Source organism: Dermacentor variabilis, chromosome 6 (assembly GCF_050947875.1).
Source record: "Dermacentor variabilis isolate Ectoservices chromosome 6, ASM5094787v1, whole genome shotgun sequence".
Lineage (NCBI taxonomy): Eukaryota > Metazoa > Arthropoda > Arachnida > Ixodida > Ixodidae > Dermacentor > Dermacentor variabilis.
The window spans coordinates 56,813,810-56,835,597 of record NC_134573.1 but is presented as its reverse complement, the minus strand read 5'-3'; the positions used below and the strand labels follow the sequence as shown (position 1 = coordinate 56,835,597).

The 21,788-nt window shown below is 47.5% G+C and overlaps 1 non-coding gene across 1 annotated transcript; it reads right to left on the bottom strand.

Annotated features, from left to right (window-relative positions):
* Positions 1–20,753: 20,753 nt before the first annotated feature.
* On the bottom strand, positions 20,754–20,947 carry LOC142586439 (U2 spliceosomal RNA). Its single transcript, XR_012829220.1, has one exon. It is a non-coding gene; the product is annotated as a U2 spliceosomal RNA (small nuclear RNA).
* Between the last annotated feature and the right edge of the window lie 841 nt (positions 20,948–21,788).

The following is a 21,788-nucleotide window of genomic DNA, read 5'->3' as shown; positions in this document are numbered from 1 at the left end:
CGACCTTTCTCCAGCGGCACGCCACGAACGACGTTGTTCCTTCCACTCGGCCCCCTAAAGACCCGCTACCCGATCCGTCCACGCCGCCCGCTGAGCAGCCGGCGCCCGAGCACCGCACTTTGACGATTCCACTGCCTTCGACCTTGCCGGCTATTACCACCACGGGCAAGGGCCACGATCTTCTGCGATCCCCAAGATCGAATGGGCCGTACTTCCAACAATCAGTGCAGTCCTCAGCGCTTTTGGCTACCTACCCATCCCTTCCCAGACTTCACCTGTGCTGCTTCCGTGGACGTCCGTGCCTCATGGCTGTCGCTGTACGCCTCACTGCCTCGTCGCGCTCCTGGAGTCTGTGATGTCACAATGCCGGCTGCGATGCATCCCCCGTCGGGCGTCCTCATCGAACCAACGGACACTCCTGCGGGCCTTGCCCTCAGTTTTGTCTGCCGGCCTATTGCTTGCGAATGATGCCACCCATCTCCGGCTCCACCAGGCCATTTTCACCTCCCAACAGGGTGTGTCGTGTGTAAGTGCAATGCGCAAGTCGTGCTCCGTCCAGAGCTTCGACTGAACTCCTCGACCGCGCACCCTACACGCCGTGCAATGGCGAGGTTCGTGAGGCGCCGCCGGCAACGCTGTCAGTTGCACCGTTGACGCATCATTCGCCTTGCAGGTTTCAGCCTTCCTCTGTCCTCGAGACGAATATACCAACCGTCATCTCGTGAAGTTCGTACGTTCGTCCCACGAGCGTAACTGCATCGGGTGTCTCGCCCGTTACGAAACACCCAGACTTCCACGCTGACTACTTGCACTGGCTACGGACCCTTTGGAAACGCGCTTTGACGGGGTTGCCTTGTCGCCGCATGGTAAGGGAGGGGGGGGGCGTCGAATCGACTGGCGTCGCTGCAAAGCGGGGAGTCGCTTTGGTCGGCGCTCTGAGCCGGCACTTTCGTATTTCCTGCTGAAATCAAGAAAAAGAAATTGGGTGGTTCGTGCACAGTGTTGCTCTGGAAGAGAGAGAGAGAGAATGTGTGTGTGCGCGATTGCGAACAGCAAGATGCGCTATTTTCTACTGCCCTGCAATACCTGCTACGCTGGTTGCCGCAGCAGCCACTCGGCTCGCCGCCTTCGCACTTCTGCCGAAATACGGGTAATGTAGGGACGACCGCTCGGCTCGTGGCCACCGTCTCGACGTCCTACACATACGGTCTAGCGTTGTTCATTTGAAAAGATAAACTGAAGCCTCTAGCCCAAACTACTGTACGAGAAATGAAAAATGGAAATACGGTAGTAATGTGATACACGAAAATGTAAGGTTTCTATCCTACGTGGCTCGTTTTAAGATTAATACAGTCTAGCCCGGTTATAACGAAGTCGGCGGAAATCGGAAATCACTTCGCTATATCCGTTATTTCGTAATATGTGGACTTTAAAAAAATGCGAACATGGGCATACCGATTTATTGCCGCTGAAAGAAGTGGTCCAGTGTCCCCTGAACACGTTTCGCAAGTGCGGACTTCAGGATTGCGGCTTCCATACCATCCAACTGCGAACCAAATATCTGGTCGAACACCGGACTCCCGAGGTACATCCGTAGCGTGCCAACAGCTGCGATGGCCGCTGCGGAGGTGACCGGCTTAGGGGCACAACTAGCATCGTCGCATTCGCTGTCGGGGGCGCTGTCCGCCAAGGTCTCTTCCATGACACTCCCGGCAACTTCTACAGTCGTGAAGTCCTCGGTGGCAACAAGGTCTTTGTCGGCGAAAACGAAGTCCTTTTTTGTCAGTTCCGAGAAAGGTGACAGCTAAGTAGGTCAGCTGAGGCGAAGCGGTCGCGAATTATAAAAAGAAGCACCAAATATAAAAAAATCGTCTCTTTTCTTTTATACATTTTTCCCCTGCGCGGCGTGCTCTACCGCTCTACTCCGTGACGCCGTTCAAGGACGGCGCAACACGAGACCGGCGCGCCATGCGATGCAGTGAAGCAACCTTTCGCTGCGCGGGAGAGCAGACGACACCACGAAAGGACGCTTCGCTCTTACTCTCGCGCAAATAATCTTCTCAAGGACGCAAAAATGTGTTGATTGACAGATTATTTTTCGGTTGGTATTAAATCTCTTCGTTATACCCGCTGACGCGCTCTAATTTACATCGTTAAAACCGGACCCACACTGTACTGAAAATGCAAAAATGGGAATGGGAAATGCAGATCCCTTTGTTATAACCGCTATTTCGCTGTACGTGGCTTCATTATAACCGGGCTAGACTGTATTAGCTTCATTTGAATAACAAGGCTTTAAACGTATTCGCAACATGTTGCTATAGGTAATGACTATCATCTTTGATGAAAGTTACGGTAACGCTTGATAGGCTTAGTTTACATTATGCAGACTTTTCGAGTCCCTTAGGAATGGTGTATACCTCATTGATACTTGTGAAAGACGTATAGTGAAATTTCAATTATTCGCCGGAAAATAATACAAAACAAAGCTTCAGTCTGCGTAGAACCTGGTTAAAGGAGTGCTCCAGGTACTCTATTGAAATGAAGTTCTTGGCAGCGTGGCTTCAATATTCTGGGGTCAATCTCTACAGTGTATAGAAATAGTAATAAACGTTGCCATTGTGTGAAGCGTTGTCGTACCTCGAATGAGTGTCTAAATAGTAGAAAGGACAAAGGGTGTGCAAAGATGCATACATCAGCGTTCCGACCTCAAGTTTTCTGCTGTATGACGTCTGTCATTGCGGCAACAGCAACTTTTGTTATACTCAAACTAAATCACATAAAACGTAGCTTTAATTAATCAAAACTTGTAGGACAAATTATCGGCCCTTAATATGAGAAGACCCACGGTTGCGGTACTAGTGCAGCAAAACATTGGTTGAAACTGCTGTAGAATTCATCCGGAATGCATATGTTTTCTAATTGTAAAAGCATATCGAGCTGCTTCTGTTAGGGAAAGGGTTAAAAACCAACCACTGGTCATATTATGTTACTTTATTTATGTCTATTCACAACTAGTGAAACATAGAGTTTAAAGTTGGTGTAAGTGGCTCGACATCGAAAAATCGCCAAGCGGGGAGTGGGGAGGGGGGCGAACTAAACAAGGATTTGATGTAAGAAAGCAAATTTATTTCCTTTATTTATATCTACTCGCCACTCGTTGCAGTTACAGTCTCAGTTAAAGCTACATTGTGCCCCAAGTTAGACATAAGTGGCCCGAGATTGACAAACCGCCAATTGGGGCGGAGAACCAGAGAAACGTCTTGCTTGAACGTTTTCCCTACTGTTGATCTCCTACTTTGAGCTCTATGTGTGACTGCAAGGAGTCCGAGCTCTGTCGTGGAGTCACATAGGTTACCGAGGTTACAATCTAGCATAACGAGAGGGTTTGTGACTGCTAGGGCAGTAAATAGTATCTTCACAGTGTGTAACGGGAAATACGTGCGTAGTGCACGTTGTCGGAAGTGCTTCGCTGGCCTCACTTCAATGCATTTTGCGAAACGCGTGTAGTAACTACGTATACACTGTCGAGTGCGCGAAGTGCTCCGCTCCTGCGTGTGCAGCGGATGTCCGTCGTCAACTATGAATGTACCCTGGGTCATAGACAATTCGAAAAAGTGAACTCAAAAGTGTAAAACTGAACTGTGATTAGCTGAAGGCTAGGAAAGATTGACTCTAGACACAACATTTTATAAGTCATTGTTGCGGTATATTTATGAAACGGGCCTACGTGCTTGGTATTTAGCTCTATTATGACATTATGCCGCGGGACAAGCCAAGCGCAATAAATAAATAACTTCCTAAATAGATCTATTTAAAGCGCAAGAGTTGCTGGCACTCATGCATGATAAATGATTGACAGTAAAAGTACAATATACTATACCATGCGTTCTCCGTCTTGGTTCAAACAAAATACGATCTCATTTGGTGGGTTGTCTCTCTCAGGGCAGCTGCATTCCGCACTGAAAATAGGCACCGCTAGGTTTCACCGTCACATGTATGTGTTTACAAATGCAAGACAATTTATTAGTGTATATAGAAGGCAAAAGCTAGAAACTAAACTATAGAATATATAAGCGCCAAATTACACTTTCTACTGAAAAAATTATGCCTTGGGAGTGCGAACATTATAAGGATGCGACAGACCCCCCTACTGCAATGTGCAAAATGGCACAGGCTATTTACCTCGCCTCCTAGGTCATGATGCGGTCATGGATACCTCTTCATTGGATACCTACAAGAATTGGTATGGGGGCAAGGCATGCATGCAAACATAACATCACTGACATGCCATGGCATCGATCGCATGGCATACTGGTTATGAGATATATGTCATGACATAAGTGGCAGGAATGGCATGATGCCGTCGTAGTAGTTTCTTTAACGCAATATACATTAAGGTATCTATGACATATATGTGCGAACTAACATGGATGGCATCAGATGAGTGACATGCGCTAGCACTCAATCAATATAGCGACACACCGTATTGCTACCGTGGAAGCAGGTCATGCATGAGGCGGGTACTGAACCGGGACTCCTGTTTCCCATTTACTTGATAAGATTGGGCTCCATGTAGCGCCGCCACCGCGAAGCGTGCATGTGGCCTCCGAAATTCACGGCGCGCCCGTGCATCTGAACGCTGAGAAATGCGTAATGCTACAATGGGCCTTCTCTCTGGCGTCTCTCTCAAGGCACGCTGCACCAAGTAGTTATACTGCCGAGAAGTCCGCGCTTGGTCTCTGAGACATGAAGCGCATTCATATCAATTCATTTGGTTGCAGTTCTTGAAGAACCTTTGTAACGTGGATTCGATATCGCTCAGCATTGGATACATTTAAGCTGTATTTTTGGTGCAGCAGAGCGCTACATTTCCAGTGACACATAATTAGTTACTGAAGCTAAAGGGAAAGACTTTCATCGAAGAGGGGCCCACACATATTGGCACATACACAGTATAACCCAAGTTGGTATCAAAGATATCCTTCGAAGATCCGCACAGGCTGAGTGGCACATGTCAAACGATCTAAGACGACGTCAAAGAGTTTCATTCAACAGCGGCACCACCACAGTCCCGCAGCTAAAGAGACAAACCCATGTTCGCTAAAAGATTTGTTGAAGAGCGGCACCTATGTACACATTGACTTATACTCAGTGACCCAAGTTGGGCCGGTAGTTCCTTTGAAACCCTATTGCCTCAGCACAACAGCCCGACGCACTACCCATTCAACTACTGTCTACCCAGTGACTGAAACAGTGCGGAAAGCGGTGAGCTAAAAATGCATGGATAGAAACATAGCCCGCAGAAAGTGCGTGAAGCACCCAAGAAATGCTAACGCCATAAAAATACCACAAACAGAGCCATTACACTTAAGGATGATACCAATATTATGCTACTGATTATCATTACATCCGCCACTGCATATTGTTCCTGCTCACCAACAAAAGAAGACCGCGATTTCGTCTCACACACATGTGTTCTGGCTTTTTTTTTTTTAGTCGCCGACGTAGCCCAGTGGACATGGCACTGTGGAGCTCATCACAAGGTATCAAAATTGGTCTCGATTGCCATGGGCGCAATTTTCGTGGGGCCTATCGCAAAAACTCTTCTGTACATATTGTAAGTCGAAAGGCACAGAGGAGGAGCTATACACAAGCATATGTACAGGCGAATGCGCTGCACCTGCCCATAAGGCAACAGCCCACACTAGCCACTAATGGTCGTAGTCGTCTTTTGAGCGCTGGCCCCTTCATCCTAGGTACCGGCCCGTAGCACCACTGCAGGCCTTACATGCGCCGTCCTGGTGCAACTTAAGGCCGGGCTCAGAAACAATGTAGTAGGCCTTGAGCCTATTGACGTTCACGACTTCACTGAATGACCGAGTAGTGGGTGAGATAGAACTGAGGGAAGCCATTTCGCTAAACCTCCTGAGTAAAATAAAGGTAGACATGACATGCCCTCTCGCTCCTCCTATCCTTCTGCTTGTCTCCTCGCCGCTCTCCCTTTTCCTCGTCGCTCGTCCTCGCGGTTTGGTCGTTCGCTCTATGGCACGCTGGCTTCGCCCGAAGAGTTATGCGAAGAAAATTATCGTCAGGTGTTTGCGCATGGATTTTCTCCGTTTGTAAAACATTTTTATTGTTTGCTGTGCTTGGACCGATGATGGAACGCTATGTGAATTGCAGAGCAGATAATTTCTGTGCATTGTCGGCGCAGTAACTGCATACTTATATTGCCGCTTCAGTTTGGCTGCCTGCTTCTAGTTAGAAGACTTTTGAGGCTAGTTTAGTAGACAAATTCCTTTTGTGTAAATTTCTAGCACAATAATCATAGATTGTTGAATCACCTTATAATGTATGCGTAATGTACACAGCCTTTCCACAGGGCCGTTTTCTAGCTGCTCCAAAATTTTAAAGATTACCTATTGCAGGTGGCACTATTCTAACCTTTGATGTGAATTATTCGATGAGGTGGTCATTTTTTATACGAGAAATGAAAATGTTCAATTCAATGATTACCGTAGTTATGCTACTTAACCTTTCAATATTTACTTGACATCATATATTCCAATCTACAAATTATACCCGCTGAGTTCGCACCACGTATTCATTTGGAACGAATTCTTTGGATAGCACCAGTTCCAAGGTGAACATTTTCAAAGCTTCTAACGAAATTCACTGGCGTTCCATCAACCTTTTAAAGAAAGCGCTGTTCTATTCATTCAAGCACAAGAGTAACTGGAACAACAATGCATTTCGACGGATAATTTGAAAATTATTGTCTTGGAACTTGTATTGTCCAGAAAATTTGTTTCAAGTGGATACGCCGTACGAACTCATCGGCTGTATTTCGTACATGGAAATATGTGGCCCAAAGAAGTTAATTGAAAATAAATGAGCGTAATACGGTAAATATTTAATTGAATATTTTGATTTTTCGTAGAAGTAATGCCGCCTCATCGAGTAATTTAGATCAAGGGTTAATTATGTTATCTGTAAAAGGCAACCTTTAAAAATTTCGGTGCTGCTAAAGAAACACAACCTCTATACGTGCTAGAGCTTTATTTGAGTGCTATGTCGTCTGTCACCAGTGTACCTGCTGGCGAAAATACTGTCGCGGCTTGCACAAATAAAGCCGCTTCGCGAGTTATTTTTATTGGATTTATCAGCTTCTTTATTTGGTTTCACACATCCCCGTCGGGAAAGGGCTGCGATGAAGTCAAGTTTTCTCAAGTACACGCGAAAGGTGACGCATTTGCGTTTGCGCAGACTGCATCGCTGCTGATTCCACAACTCGATGTGTTCGCGCTGCTCGAAGTGCGTACGTGTGTACTTGCGTGTACCCATTCGACTGCCGTTTGTCGAGCTTGTGAAGCTTCATGACTTAATCATCTTAGTACCATGATGGCCGAATGCAAGGCGCGTGTCATATTCGTCTTGATAATGTGAACGTTATGCAGAAACGTTCGCAGCCAACGCGGAGCATTTAAACTATTCTCGCCGTTTCGTCATGACACTTGCTTCTCTGCATGCAGTTAAACTGGTTCTACGCCATTATGACAAATTGGGGCCCTTGGCTCTCAAGCACAAACATAACAGTGAAACCCGTACTTTATTTGTAAACAAAACACATGCAAGGACGAAAGTTGCACATCGAAATGCATTCCATCAATGAGTTCCTTCCCCCTTTTCTATGCGCAGCCTCCAATTCAATGCGAGCCAAAAGACGTGTGCACCACTTAATTATTTCGAGACGGCAAATCATTTACACTTGCAAATGAACAGCTTGTCGTGCGCGAAATATGTTTTCAGTACCTCTCAAAATCATGGACTGACAAATCTACGTACTCTAATCAGTACAACAATGATGGAAGTTACGTTTTTATCCGATATATGGCAGCCACACAGTTGTTCACGATAGCGTAATCAGGCAAAGAAATCTGAACGAGCACCGAGAATAACACCCGTGCACAAGCTTTCCCGTGCCTGAGCTCCCCACCGCATCAACAAAGAAAAAAGCTCCGTTCACACACGTTTACGTCTTCAGTGCTGCCAAAATCAATCCCTAACAGAAAATAAAACAAAATCAGTTTCTTAAAGACGCGCTTAGCTTGGAAACTTGGCCAAAACATGTAAAATTATTTGCGAATGCCTCGCCGCGGCAACTCTAAGGCCGACTGGCACACTGGCAAGTGCGTCGAGATGCGGCAAAGAAAACAATGGAGAAAAGCACGCGAAAAAATACCACGTGACGGCGCTCAACCACTTGAAAGACGTAGACCTTCTCTTCTGCCTTAGCTCATGCTCCTAGTCGGAGCTGTGACGGCAAGACAAAAGTACGTCGTGACAGGTCACTGGCGGAGCGTAGGTCACTGGCGTCACTTGGCGGATACCGTGATAGTGCACCGTGTACTGGGAAAGACCCTTACCTGAAAGTCCTACATAACGAGAGGCTGATCACAGGAGCACGAGCGCACCAGGCGAAAACTATGCCTCATGGCAGCGGGCGTTGTACCGACACTTCTGTGTGGTTTGCAATGCCGTCCGTAGAGCACGGGCAAGCTGGCATGCGCGGTCCGCCAGGCCGACAGCGTCGCACGCATTCTCGCTTGTTGAGGTCGCATCAGGAAATGCAGTTTCAACGGGCAAGGCCGGCGCAATAGATTAAATGGGGAAATCCGGATGTGACGTGGCGAGAAGAATTATAGGCAAATGTAACGTAACGAAGAGCAACGTCCCAGTCATGGTGGTCCTTCAGAACGCACACGAACAGAGTGTCTGTGAGGGTACGGTTCAGCTACGCCGTTAGTCCACTTGCTTGAGGTTAGTGAGGTAGTCAGCTTGTGTTGAGCAGAGCAACAACACACGATGTCGACGATAACTTTCGACAAAAATTTATGCCACAATCAATAAGCAGCTCTTGCGGGGCACCATCAATAAAGATAATGTCATGCAAGAGAAAGTCGGCGACATCATTGAAGCAACCACCCGGAAGAGCGTGTAATCCCTTGCAAAGGCTACGCATTTGTTTCCAGAGGATGACGTGGGAAAGAGGCCGAGGACATATAATCCAACGTTGAAGAATCCTTCCACAGATATGGTGATCGGCTGGATAGCACTGGTAGGTACCACCTCAGGCGTTTTCTGCCGCTGGCATCAATCAAAGGCAGCAACATAGCGTCGGACGGAACGAGCGCAACCGGGCCAATAGAAGCGGTGGTAGACGCGGTTGTACGTGCAAAAACCCCAAGGTGTCGAGCCCTGGGCGCATCACTGAGCTCAACGAGCACGGTCCTTCGTAGATGTTTGGGCACGACGAGAAGATCATACCCGCCAGGGAAGACGGTCCTTCGGTAGAGAATGCCACCCTGGACGACATATCGGTCAACAGAGGCGCCATGGTGAAGAGTGCCGATGCTCGATGAGTGCTCGCTGCTATAGGTCCTAATAGTGCCTATCGATGATGTTAGTGGATGCATACAGGCAAAAAGCTGTTGGTGGTGCTACGGTTGGCGGGGTAGGCTCGTCCACTAGGTAGCGAGGCAGGCAATTACCGTCTTTGTGATGACGGCCAAATTTGTAAATGACAGAATACGAATATTTATGTAGGCGCAAAGCTCAGCGACGAAGTCGTCCTGTAGAGTCTTTTAGTATGCACAACCAGCAAAGTACGCGATGCGCTGGGACGACTGAAAAGGGTCAGACATATACGGAACTTCGCAATCGACCCAAATAGGGCCGCGCACTCACCCTCAATAATGGAATAGTTGCGCTCGCATATTGAGAGGACCCTGCTGTCGTTAGCTTTAACACGGTTTATTTATTTATTTATTTATTTATTTATTTATTTATTTATTTATTTGTCATACCATCAAGGTACATAATTGTACATTGCAGAGGGGAAGGGCGAGAATACATTTCAAGAGTAAAAAATACAGGATTAGCCCAAGGAATTTCCAAAGAACAAAAGCAATATGAACAACTAGTAAGTCATTGATAACAAATAACAAAGACTTACATAACATGACAATATAGAAAGAGTACACTTTAGCAAGCAGACTATGTTCACGAATAAATACATAATTATGTCATTTGCCAGCATACATTATTTTATGTTGATTAGTGCATTCTTGAAACGAGTGGGGTCACTCATGCTTACAAATGATGTAGGCAGATTATTCCAGTCGACTGAAGTCCTAGGAAGAAATTATTGTGAGCACACGACGGTGTTATGACGGGGTACGTTAACTTTATGGAAGTGGTCACGACGAGCCGAATAATAAGGCGCAGGTTGGATCCAAAGAGGGCGAAGAGATGTGTCGTGCTAGTAGATTTTATGAAAAAGGGAAATACGTGATTCTTTTCTGCGAAGAGATAATAATGGGATTTGAAGGGTACTCTTCATTAATGTAACACTAGCATCGCGATGGTAGTTAGCTAAGATGAAACGAACACAGCAATTTTGCACTGATGCAATTTCGTTAATTAATGTGATCTGATTAGGATCCCAAACAGATGACGCATATTCTTATTGGGGGCGGACGTATGTCGTGCACAACAGCCGTTTTAATAAAACTGGCACAAGCGAAAAATTTCTCTTCAAATATCCTAAGGAGTGGTTAGCTTTAGATATTACATATTGTACATGCTGCTTCCAAGAAAGATCGCTAGTTATATGAATGCGAAGATAACGGTAGCATGTAACGGATTGAAGGGGGCCGTCAGTAAGGGCGTAGGTAGGGCAAGTTGTGTTAGAACGAGAAATCCGCATAGATTTGCATTTATTAATGTTGAGTTCCATGCACCAAGTGAGGCACCAATTAGATATGTTATTTAAATCGGATTGAAGGGTAGCTATATCAGATGCATTAGTTACTTTTCGATATATAACACAGTCGCCAGCGAATAAACCAAATTTGTGAGGAAATGTTATCAGGTAAATTGTTAATATATATTAAACATTAAAGAGGACGAAGAACAGACCCTTCTGGAACACCGGATTCAACTGGAGCGGCGTTAGATGTGGAGTCATTAGTTACAACAAATTGGGGACGAGACGAAAGGAGCGATTGGATCCAGCTGAGTACTCCCGGGTCAAGGTTGAGCGCGCTTAGTTTGTGTAGCAGCCGTACATGTTTCTTCTTGTCAGAAGCTTTAGAAAGATCCAAAAATATGCAATCAGTCAAAAGCCCCTATCAAGATCTACATTTAAGTCATTAGTGAAAGTTACCAGCTGAGTCTAACAAGAAAGTAATTTGCCAAAGCCATGTTGACTGTTAGAGAAAAAATTATTTTCTTCAAGAAAGTTGATAAGGTTAGAACGGTTCTTTCCGAGCTTACGCTGGTCTAGTACTCCGCGGATTGTGTTCCCGCTGGCATCGGTACGGACTTGCGTAGATGCAGAAGGATCAACATGGGCCAGTACGGGCAGCATTGTGAGAAGTGCGATTAGTTGCGAGAACGCAAATGACATTTTGTCCCCCATGTTGGAAGCGGCGTCTACCTTCATAAGCTTGGTGAGTGGTCGTGCTACGCCTGCGAAGTTGTTCGCGAAGCGGCGGAAGTACGAGCAAAGTCCGATGAACTTACGCGCATCTTTCATACACTTCTGGATAGGAAAGTGCGTCAGAGTATGCGTTTTTACTGGGTCCTGTTCTAATCCGTACGCATCAACGAGATGTCAGCGCACGGTAATCTGCCATCGTCCAAAGTAGCATTTGATTGCGTTGAGTTGCAGAAAGGCTCGACGAAAAACGTTCGGGACTGCTGAGATGCGCTCGAGGTGCTTCGTGAATGTCGTGGAGAATACCATAACGTCGTCCAAGTAGCAAAGAGATGTGTACCATTTGAAGCCATGAAGAATAGAGTCCATCATGCGCTCACATATGGCCGGAGCCGTACATATACCGAATGGTATCGGTTTGAATTGATCAAGACCGTCGGCTGCTGCAAAGGCAGTTCTCCTGCGGTTTCGATCATCCACGGCAATCTTCTAATAGCCGAAGCGAAAGTCATTAAAACATAGGCAGCACTGTGGAGGCAGTCAAAAGCATCATTAGTGCGAGGTAGGGAATATTTCCGTCACAACGCCTTACGTCGCAATCACATTATGCTTAACCATAAGAAATCCCAGAACATTTATTTTTACTTTATTGCGAAAGTAATATAGCCAATGACGCAGAAAATCTGGCGAGCTTCTTGTGTAAATATCTGAGGGTACAGAAGCCCACGTGACCAAGTGAGGACGTCACATTCCCGGCCCTTGATCTGCTGCGCCTCGCACTGCGAAATTCCATGTCGAAAGCCAAGGCATCGGACGGACGCCGTGACCCACATACATGAAAAGTCTGTGCCAAACTGCGAAACTGAATTCACTCGAGTTCAATACGGAACCGGCCCACCCCCAAAATTGACTTTGCCCAAATGGAAAATTTAGTTTTCTCCCACTCAGAATCGACCTGGCCTACTCTCGAAATTGACTTTGCCCAATTTGAGCGATTGACCAAATGAAAAGTATATTTGTTTCTCATTCAGTCATAGTGATACTGATGCGCATTCGATTACAATCCTACTGCTTTCGCCTTCAATTCCCGCAAAAAGTCAGGTGCCTCTGTAACTTGTTTTATTGTTGACTGAAAACGCTATGACCTTGTTAAGGTTGAATTTAACCCTAGCTTTAAACTATGTGGGAAGAGAATAGGAGGACACCATCATGAAGAAACGCTATTTTATGTAGCGCGTATATGGTATATATTATTACGATATAATCGAGAGACTGAGACGAGCCGCCGCGAGAACAACGATAAAGTAGGTATGTGCCCTTGGCGCGATGAAGTGTCGGCCTTGGCTGTCTGGCTCCAGTGTATATAGCCTGTCAACGGCCACTTTCGTCTATGTCTTTACACACGTAACATTCTCGTGGAGGTTAGCGATCCCCGTCGCCACGAAACTCCGAAGTGGTCGGTACATCGAGCTTGTCACCATACCTCCCGGTGGCGAGAGCGCCTCTGCAACGGCGTCGGCTTGTCCCTCTGCTTCAATCGTCACGGTTGTCCAGCATCACGACGCTGGTGGGTTCTCTGGCCTGGAATTCAATTATTCAATTATGGGGTTTTACGTGCCAAAACCACTTTCTGATTATGAGGCACGCCGTAGTGGAGGACTCCGGAAATTTCGACCACCTGGGGTTCTTTAACGTGCGCCTAAATCTAAGTACACGGGTGTTTTCGCATTTCGCCCCCATCGAAATGCGGCCGCCGTGGCCGGGATTCGATCCCGCGACCTCGTGCTCAGCAGCCCAACACCATAGCCACTGAGCAACCACGGCGGGTTCTCTGGCCTGGAGGAACTGGAGGTTGACGAATGGATCAAGCTCTATGAAGATGCCAGTGCTAATACCAGGTGCGGCCCAACGATTATGCTCCCCAATGTCATCTTTTATCTCGGAAGCACCTCACGCGTGTGGCACCAAACGCATGACGACGAGATAACCAGTTGGGATAGCTTAAAATAAAAGCTACGGCAACTGTACGGCAACCCCATTGGGCGCAAGGTTGCCGCGAGAAATGCTCTTGCGTCTCGTGTTCAGACATCTACACAACCGTACTTGTCATACAACCTCGGCATCTTCGCTCTATGCCGCAAAGCTGACGATACTATGTCTGAATCAGATAAAGTGGCACATCTGCTAAAAGTCATTGCCGATTACACTTTCAATTTGCTCGTTTCCGGCAACGTCTAGAGTATTGACATCTTCATAAAAAAATTCCGTTGCCTTATACAAGCTAAGAGCCGCCGTATCACACACCACATCGCGTGGCTAACCAACAGTGCTACTACGTCGACATATGACGGTTGACAACGCCAGACCACCGGCTGTGACGACGTAACCCGTATTGTTCGCCGCGAGCTCGAGGCCGCCTGTTCGCCAGCTTTCGCCGCGATGCTTCCCGATTTGCCAGCAACCCCGATTGCGATAATTCAGGCAATCGTCAGACAGGAATTTGAGAACATGGGTCGAAACTCCGTGTGTTCAACGTCTAAACCCCACGTTCCGCAGTTCTCTAGCGGTCTTCGTCGTCCGCGGCAGTCCTTTTCTGCCACATCTCGCCGCAAACTGTCCAAATGGCGTACCCCTGATGACAGGCTGATCTGCTTCCACTGCTGACGCATCCACCACGTCCCTCGCCACTGCCGCAACCGGTGGCCACCACCTCCTCGGACAAAGGCCACCGCTTATTCCGGCACATGTGGACCTTCTGTTCCCTATGCCACCCGCCATGAACCCACTGCCGCTGAGGCTCCTGCTCCGAACTTTCGCTACAGCCGCTCGCCCTCACCTGGACGCCATCGGTCTCGTTCGCCCCAAACCCATCGCTTTCCTTCGTCGCCTATTGCCGCCCGGATACTGCCGGAAAACAAGGCATTGCAGCTTCTGGAGCTGAAGCTGCACTGTCGACCCTGCCCGCAAATTCTATGCACACGCTATCTACGAACCAAAGCCTTCTTGACGTTTACGTTGATGGCTATCCTGTAACGGCACTCATCGACACAGGGGCACATCTTTCTATTATGAGTGCTGACTTCCGACGACGACTTCACAAGCTCCTCACCCAAATGTCGGCACGCGTCGTCCGCGTTGCGGATGGTGGTACTGCTCCTATCATCGGCATGTGTACTAAACGTGTCAGCATCGCCGGCCGCCATACTCCTGTCCTCTGCACCGTGATTGCTCATTGCGCACACGACCTCATTCTCGGTCTCGATTGTCTCTCCGCGCGTTTTGATCTTATTCACTGATCTGCCAGTTCCCGTCACGTTGATTTGCCGACTACAGCAAAATCTTTTGACGCACCCCAGTGGCGATTACTCCCTACCGGCTTTCTTCGTCTGCCGCCAAAGTCAATAGCCTATATGCCACTGTTGTCTTCGCCATGAGTTCCTGATAGTGAGTAGGTCGTCATTCTTCGGCCCGACATTCCACTACAGTATGACGTTACCGTTCCTCAATATATACGTACTATTTATGCGAACCGCACTCAGGTGCCTATCTTTGATTGGCAAAGGAAATTCTACCGCACAGTATTTGCCTTGCAACGTTGATTCTCTCGGCGACGATCACGTGACAGCATTATCGACTGATTCTTCTTGCGAGCTCATGACGGCCCTCGCGCCAGCCTCGGGCGCCGATCCCAACTTAAAGAAAATGGTTGCGACGGACCTGCCCTTTGCGTCATGGAGGCATTACGGAGTCAGTGTGTAGACGAGCCGTACGTAAAAATACTGAAAGATATATATATAGGGCTTCAATAGCCACCGTAGTCCTCCATAAAGAAAGCTACAAAATCCCAATAAAAACGCGTCAGGCAGGGAGATACGATCTTTTCAATGCTATTCACAGCGTGTTTACATGAAGTATTCAGAGACCTGGATTGGGAAAAGTTGGGGATAAGAGTTAATGGAGAATACGGTAGTAACTTTCGATTCGCTGATGATATTGCCTTGCCTAATGCCTATTGTGACTCAGGGGACCAATTGCAATGCACGCTCACTGACCTGGAGAGGCAAAGCAGAAGGGTAGGTCTAAAAATTAATCTGCAGAAAACTAAAGAAATGTTTAACAGCCTCGGAAGAGAACAGCAGCTTACGATAGGTAGCGATGCACTGGAAATGGTAAGGGAATACATCTACTTAGAGCAGGAAGTGACCGCGGATCCGGATCATGAAACTGAAATAATCAGAAGAAAAAGAATGGGCTGCGGTGCGTTTGGCAGGCATTCTGAGATCAAGAACAGCAGGTTGCCATTGTCCCTCACGAGAAAAGTGCATAACAGCTGTGTCTCACGTACGGGGCAGAAACCTGGAGGCTTATGAAAAGGGTTCTATTTAAATTGAGGACGACGCAACGAGCTATGGAAAGAAGAATGATGGGTGTAACGTTTAGGGATAAGAAAAGAGCAGATTGGATGAGGGAAAAAACGCGAGTTAATAAAATCTTAGTTGCAATCAAGAAAAAGAAATGGGGGGGCATAGGCGAGACATGTAATGAGGAAGGAAGATAACCGATGGTCATTAAGGGTTAGGTACTCGATTCCAAGGGAAGGGAAACGTAGCAGGGGTTGGCAGAAAGTTAGGTGGGCGGATGAGATTAGGAAGTTTGCAGGGCCAACATGGCCACAATTAGTACATGACCGGATTAGTTGGAGAAGTAAGAGAGAGGCCTTTGCCCTGCAGTGGGCGTAACCACGCTGATGATGATGATTTCCTTTGCGCAGGCTGAAGACCTTTGCCAAGTGTAATCGTTCTATCGAGATATTTTCCACTCTAACGATCGCCCTTTAGGCCAGACGCTCGCGGTCAAGCATCGGATTTTTACTGGCGATGCTATGCCTATTCATCGACGGCCGTATCTTGTTTCTGCGTCGGAGCGCCGAGTAATCCAAATTGATGTGAACAATATGCTAGGAAAAAACATCATTGAACCTTCTTCGAGTCCCAGGGCGTCACCTGTGGTGTTCATTAAGGAGAGGCACGGCACGTGGGCCTTTTGTGTAGACTGCCGCCATCTGAACAACATTACAACAAAGGACGTCTACCCGCTCCCACGTATAGACGACGCCTTCACTGCCTGCACCTCTTCCAGCTATTTCTAATCTACTGATCTTCATTCGGGATACTGGCAGATTGCTTTTGACGACATTTACAGAGAAAAAACTGCGTTCATCACACCTGATGGCCTATACCAATTTAAAGTAATGCCCTTAGGGGTATGCAATCCTCCTGCCACATTTGAGAGTATGATGGCCTCCTTGACTCCTTGGCGATGTGCCGCCAAGGTCTGTGAGTGGTGGCGCTGGCTAACACTCCCAGGGTTCTACTAGGACACATAAATACCCACGAAAGTGGATGGGAAAACGGCGCCGCGGTAGCTCAATTGGTAGAGCATCGCATGCGAAATGCGAAGATTGTGGGTTCGGTTCCCACCTGCGGGAAGTCGTTTCTTCATCCACTTTAATTTCAATTTTTTAGTGTTTCTTTATTTCATTTAATAAGCACAAGTAATTTCCCCTATGTTGTCCTTGGTGTCAGTGTTTATTGGCTTCTTATGATATGACTAATAAAAACCGGGCTCCTCGGTCAACCCCCTTTCTTCTCGTTTACAGTTTGCTAGACACGCATATAACACCCGCACTGCTGTAGACAACTTTGCCCTTCTGCCATTATTATTCAGAAAATGCTTTGGGTAAACAAGCACGACAATGCAAGTGCCCTGTGAAATCATTTTGAGTATACGCAGCCGAACCAGGCGCAGAAGTTCTCGAGAAAGTTCAGATTTTAACGCCGAACGTGTTAAGTGTGGACGTGACACTATCTTGCAATGGTGCTGCCAAGAACTAGTTTACAGTTTCGAGCCTCAAGTTTCATGCAATAGTTACTAGGAGTATCTGTAACGTTAGTTCCTACGCGAAGTACAAGCAGGGCCATTCAACGAGCATAGGAATAAAGGTTAGTACATGAATTTGCCTAAACTTCTTAAGTTTGGCTTGCAACGGCATTGAAATTTTCCAAACTCATAATTTCCGTAAAGTACGGTCTTATAAATAATTAAACATTCATGAAATTATCCGACGGTCACTTTTTAACAGAAGACATCTACACTCTATGACGAAGTACACCCTTTAGCGTACATATGCTGCAAAAGAATAATCGTTATTTGCTTTGCTTGTGTTTCCTTTCTTGAAAATGCTGCGCTCGCTACTTTCATGCCGAGAATGCTCTGTCATATTGACAACACCCATGTCGTTCGAGCTCGCAGCGTTTAAGCAAAATAATACGGACAAGACAGATAACGATAATGGTTCTGTGGCAAGATACGGCACCAAGGCAAGATACGGCACGCAAAAACGCATGCGTGCAAACAAGAAGCGGAACTGCTGAACATACCTGTTTGGATCGGGGTGGAAGCGTAGCTGGTGCGAAAAATTACCTGGCAACCGTAACGTTGTGCCATGCGTCAGTTCTGCAGCTGCGCATCCGAGGTCTTTCATGAAAGAGGAGTACCCTATTAGCAGCACGGGAGGAAAGTATTCAGCCGAAGAAGAACGAGGCTGGTAGGCCATCACGGCAGCGGTAGGTCGAAGGCAAAGACCAACTACTGCATTTGCCGATCGGTGATGCGCAGTAGTATGGATATGGTGGACGCTACGCAGGCACGTGAGTTCACGGAAGAGATCACATTCAAATTTTCCGCCGCAATCGGTCGTATCAACGATGCGGCACCTAAAGCGCTTGATCCAGCAACCGACAGACGCGCAAGTAACTGTAAGTGGCATTATATCAGTGAAAGCGAATCTTTCAGGACAGCGGGTAAAACGCTCTGCACAGGTGAATATGTCGTGAGCAAGTAGGGATGTTGGCAGCGGATGAGCGATGTCGTTGGGAATATGATTGAAACCGGCGTCAGGTGGATGAAAGGAGTAAATTGACGACTTTGCGTGTAGAATCTCCTTGGAGCATTGACATCGAAGACATTTTCAAGCCCAGTGGCGCACGTCAAAGTTCACACTGGGCCACACAAAACGGGACGTAATTAGACACGGGCCGGCACGAACTCCGGTATCACCTACGAGATGCGCCGTGCACATTATCAAATGCGTGATGGCGCAGTCGGAATGGAACGAATGCGCGTGTTCGAACCCTTGACATGTCGCAAGTGATAGCACCTGAAAAAATGAAAGGGGCACATCGGACAGCGCTAATGATGTAGCTGCCGACCGGAGGTCCCGAAGCTCGACGTCTGAATCCTGCATCATTGTAATTTTTTTTCGAAATCAACTGTGGCCGTGGATGTTGCTCTTAAGTGATAGAAGCCATGTGTGGCTGCGTTGACTGGGCCATCAATGCATCGCATGCCCACGGTGCACAAGACGATGAAATTGAGGTGCGGTATCTACTGCACGATATAGATTAAAAAGATTAATTATGGGGTTTCACGTGCCGAAACCACCTTCTGATTATGAGGCACGCCGCAGTGGTGGAGTTCGGAAATTTCGACCACCTGGGGTTCTTTAACATGCACCTGTATCTAAGCACATGGGTGTTTTCGCATTTCGCCACCATCGAAATGCGGCCGCCGTGGCCACGATTCTATCTCGCGACCTCGTGCTCAGCAGCCCAACACCATAGCCACTGAGCAATCAGGGTGAGTCGCGCGGTATAGATGTTGTCATTACCGCGAAAAGCGAACGTCAAAGGCTTATCATCCATGACGAGACGACGTGAAAGCTTGTTCCTTCCAGCACGTGTCACAAATGCCGAAAGTGCAAGTATACTGCAAGAAGCTCGCGACCGAGCGTGCCGTAGCGCGTTCCTGCACGCTTAAGCTCCGGGGAGACAAACCTGAGTGGGGTACAGGAGCTCGAACTGTTCTTAAACGGCGCCGACATGCCCAATAAAAGCATCGAGGATAAAACCCATTGGTGCAGCATGTAAGGGGTGCACACCAGGGTGGCATCTATCAATGCGTTTGTGGAAGCTTGGAAGGAATCTTCGGTGGCGGACGTCCAGGACAGTGAAGCTGACGGCGCTTTGGTGGTCTTGAGACGATCAGTCAGGGGTATCATAATGCGGTCGATATTGAGTAGAAAACGGCGGTGAATGTCCAGCAGGCCAAGGAACTCACGGTGCTTTGGCAGTGACGTTAGACGAGGGAACTCGCGCGAGGCTTGAACTTTCTTTCCGAACAGTCTCATTCTTTTGGGAGTCACGCCCTACCTGAGGAACTGAATGACGTCCATAGCAAAGAAACACTTTGCGGGCTTGCTGAGAAAGCCATGATTCCGTAGCCGAGAAAATAACAGGCGCAAGTTGTTACTATTCTGCTGGGAGCAAATACTAGCCACCAAGACGTCATCGAGGCACGCATGGAAGAGCGAAGTCTCGGGGTGATCGAGTTAATAAAGCTATTGAACAATTGAGAAGCGTTTCTGATCCCGAATAGCATACGGATGTACTCAAAAAGACCGAATGTTGCCGCAGTTGCAGGGTTGCGAATAGGCGCTGGCACGGCAGGGATTTGATGGTAGCATTCCAATAAATCCATCTTGCTGAATATTACATTCCAACTAGGTTGACTGCGAAGTTATGAATGTGAAGGCGCGGAAAGCGATCAGGGGCGGTGTGCGCGTGGAGCGCATGCTAGTCGCCGCCGAGGCGCCGATCCCTTCGGTAACGCTTTCGTACGATGTGGCGAGCTAAAAACCAACTTCTCGACGAACGACAAATTCTTAACTTGCATGGTCAAATTCTCTACTTCCGACGGCAAGGCGGTCGCCAGAGAGGCGTCATAGGAGATGGGGGGGATGGAATGTCCTATGCTGCGCACACAACGTCTTGGAACTATTCAACCACCTGGGCCGCTACCAGGTAATGTGCGGAAAATAGAGGATAGCCTCCACCTCATTAAACAAGGCTGCAGGATTTTGTGGCCAAAATGACGGCATGTGAATCTGTAGTGGTCATCGGTCTCGTCGTGGCCTTGTCCACGACGTCGTGCTCGCCGTACAATCAGGTCCGGCTCGCCACCTCATAGGGACTGAGGTAAGGTTCATTACAACAATGAGTGAGTCAGCGAGCGAAAGCCCTCAAAACCGTTGCGCCGATGGCAGGAGCAGAAGCTCTTTTTTTATTCTCCTTGCCTTTTTTTACAGAAAAGCTGTTTACGGCTACGGATTCATAGATTTTTCTTTTGTGTGTAGGAAATGTTGGCTGATCCCTGTAGTCCAATAACAGGCGAACCCACCGCGGAAATAAAGCTGGCTTCAAACACTCCGTCAACTTGCAAAAATAGGTTTGGTATCTTGGATCCAAATAGAACCGGAATCAGACAGTAAGCTGATAAGAACAGATACTATGCTTTAACCCTCGTCGGCACCGCCCCCTCTGTAGGTGTTACAAGCGCTTGCTCATCTGCTTTCCTCCAGCTCTCCCTTGGCAGTGGTCCGTGAAAACGTTACGCCTGCCTGGTTTCCAACGGCTCCTCCCGAATGTTTCTACATATCACGGCAAATGACTTCGTACTTTTGTTTCTGTGTCACCTCTCTGTCATTAAACAGCTTCGCTGGTTATCCAGCTTCAGGGAGTGAAGTGACTCATGATTTTTTTCTAGCGTCGCAGCCCGTAGCTAGAGGTACGAGACACATGCGCTGGAGCGTGCCATATATAAAAGGCGGCCGAGGAAGATGACGATAGCGCCTGGAAAGTCATTACGGCACAAACGCATGCGGCGACTAGCTCGCGGTCATGCCAGCTCTTTGAGCCACTTGCCGCTTTTGTATCCGCTGTTGCCGTAGACGAAACCGTCCCACGAAAAACATGAAGAGTGCCATGCAACACTATGGATCACTACTGATAATTTTAACAACTGTACAAATAATATGTATCTGAAGTACTGCATGTAAACATATGTATACGATATCCGTCCTATCTATGTTTCCCTGAAAGATAGCGGCTAGAAAATAATTACGACACAAACGCATGCGGCGACTAGCTCGCGGTCATGCCAAGCTTCTCATGTTCATACATCGTATTCCATGCTGTTCTTTAATACTAATTTTATTCCTCGAAAACCACACTTAATATACACACACGAATGATTCTGGTGCCACTCACAACAAGAATGCTTCGCTTTGCGCAGTTATCATCTGCTGTTCAGTCTGGCTGTTTTTTATGCAGCGGCCGCGTCAATCAAGTCACTGATGAAATCACCGCAGACAGCTTCTCTACGTCCCCCG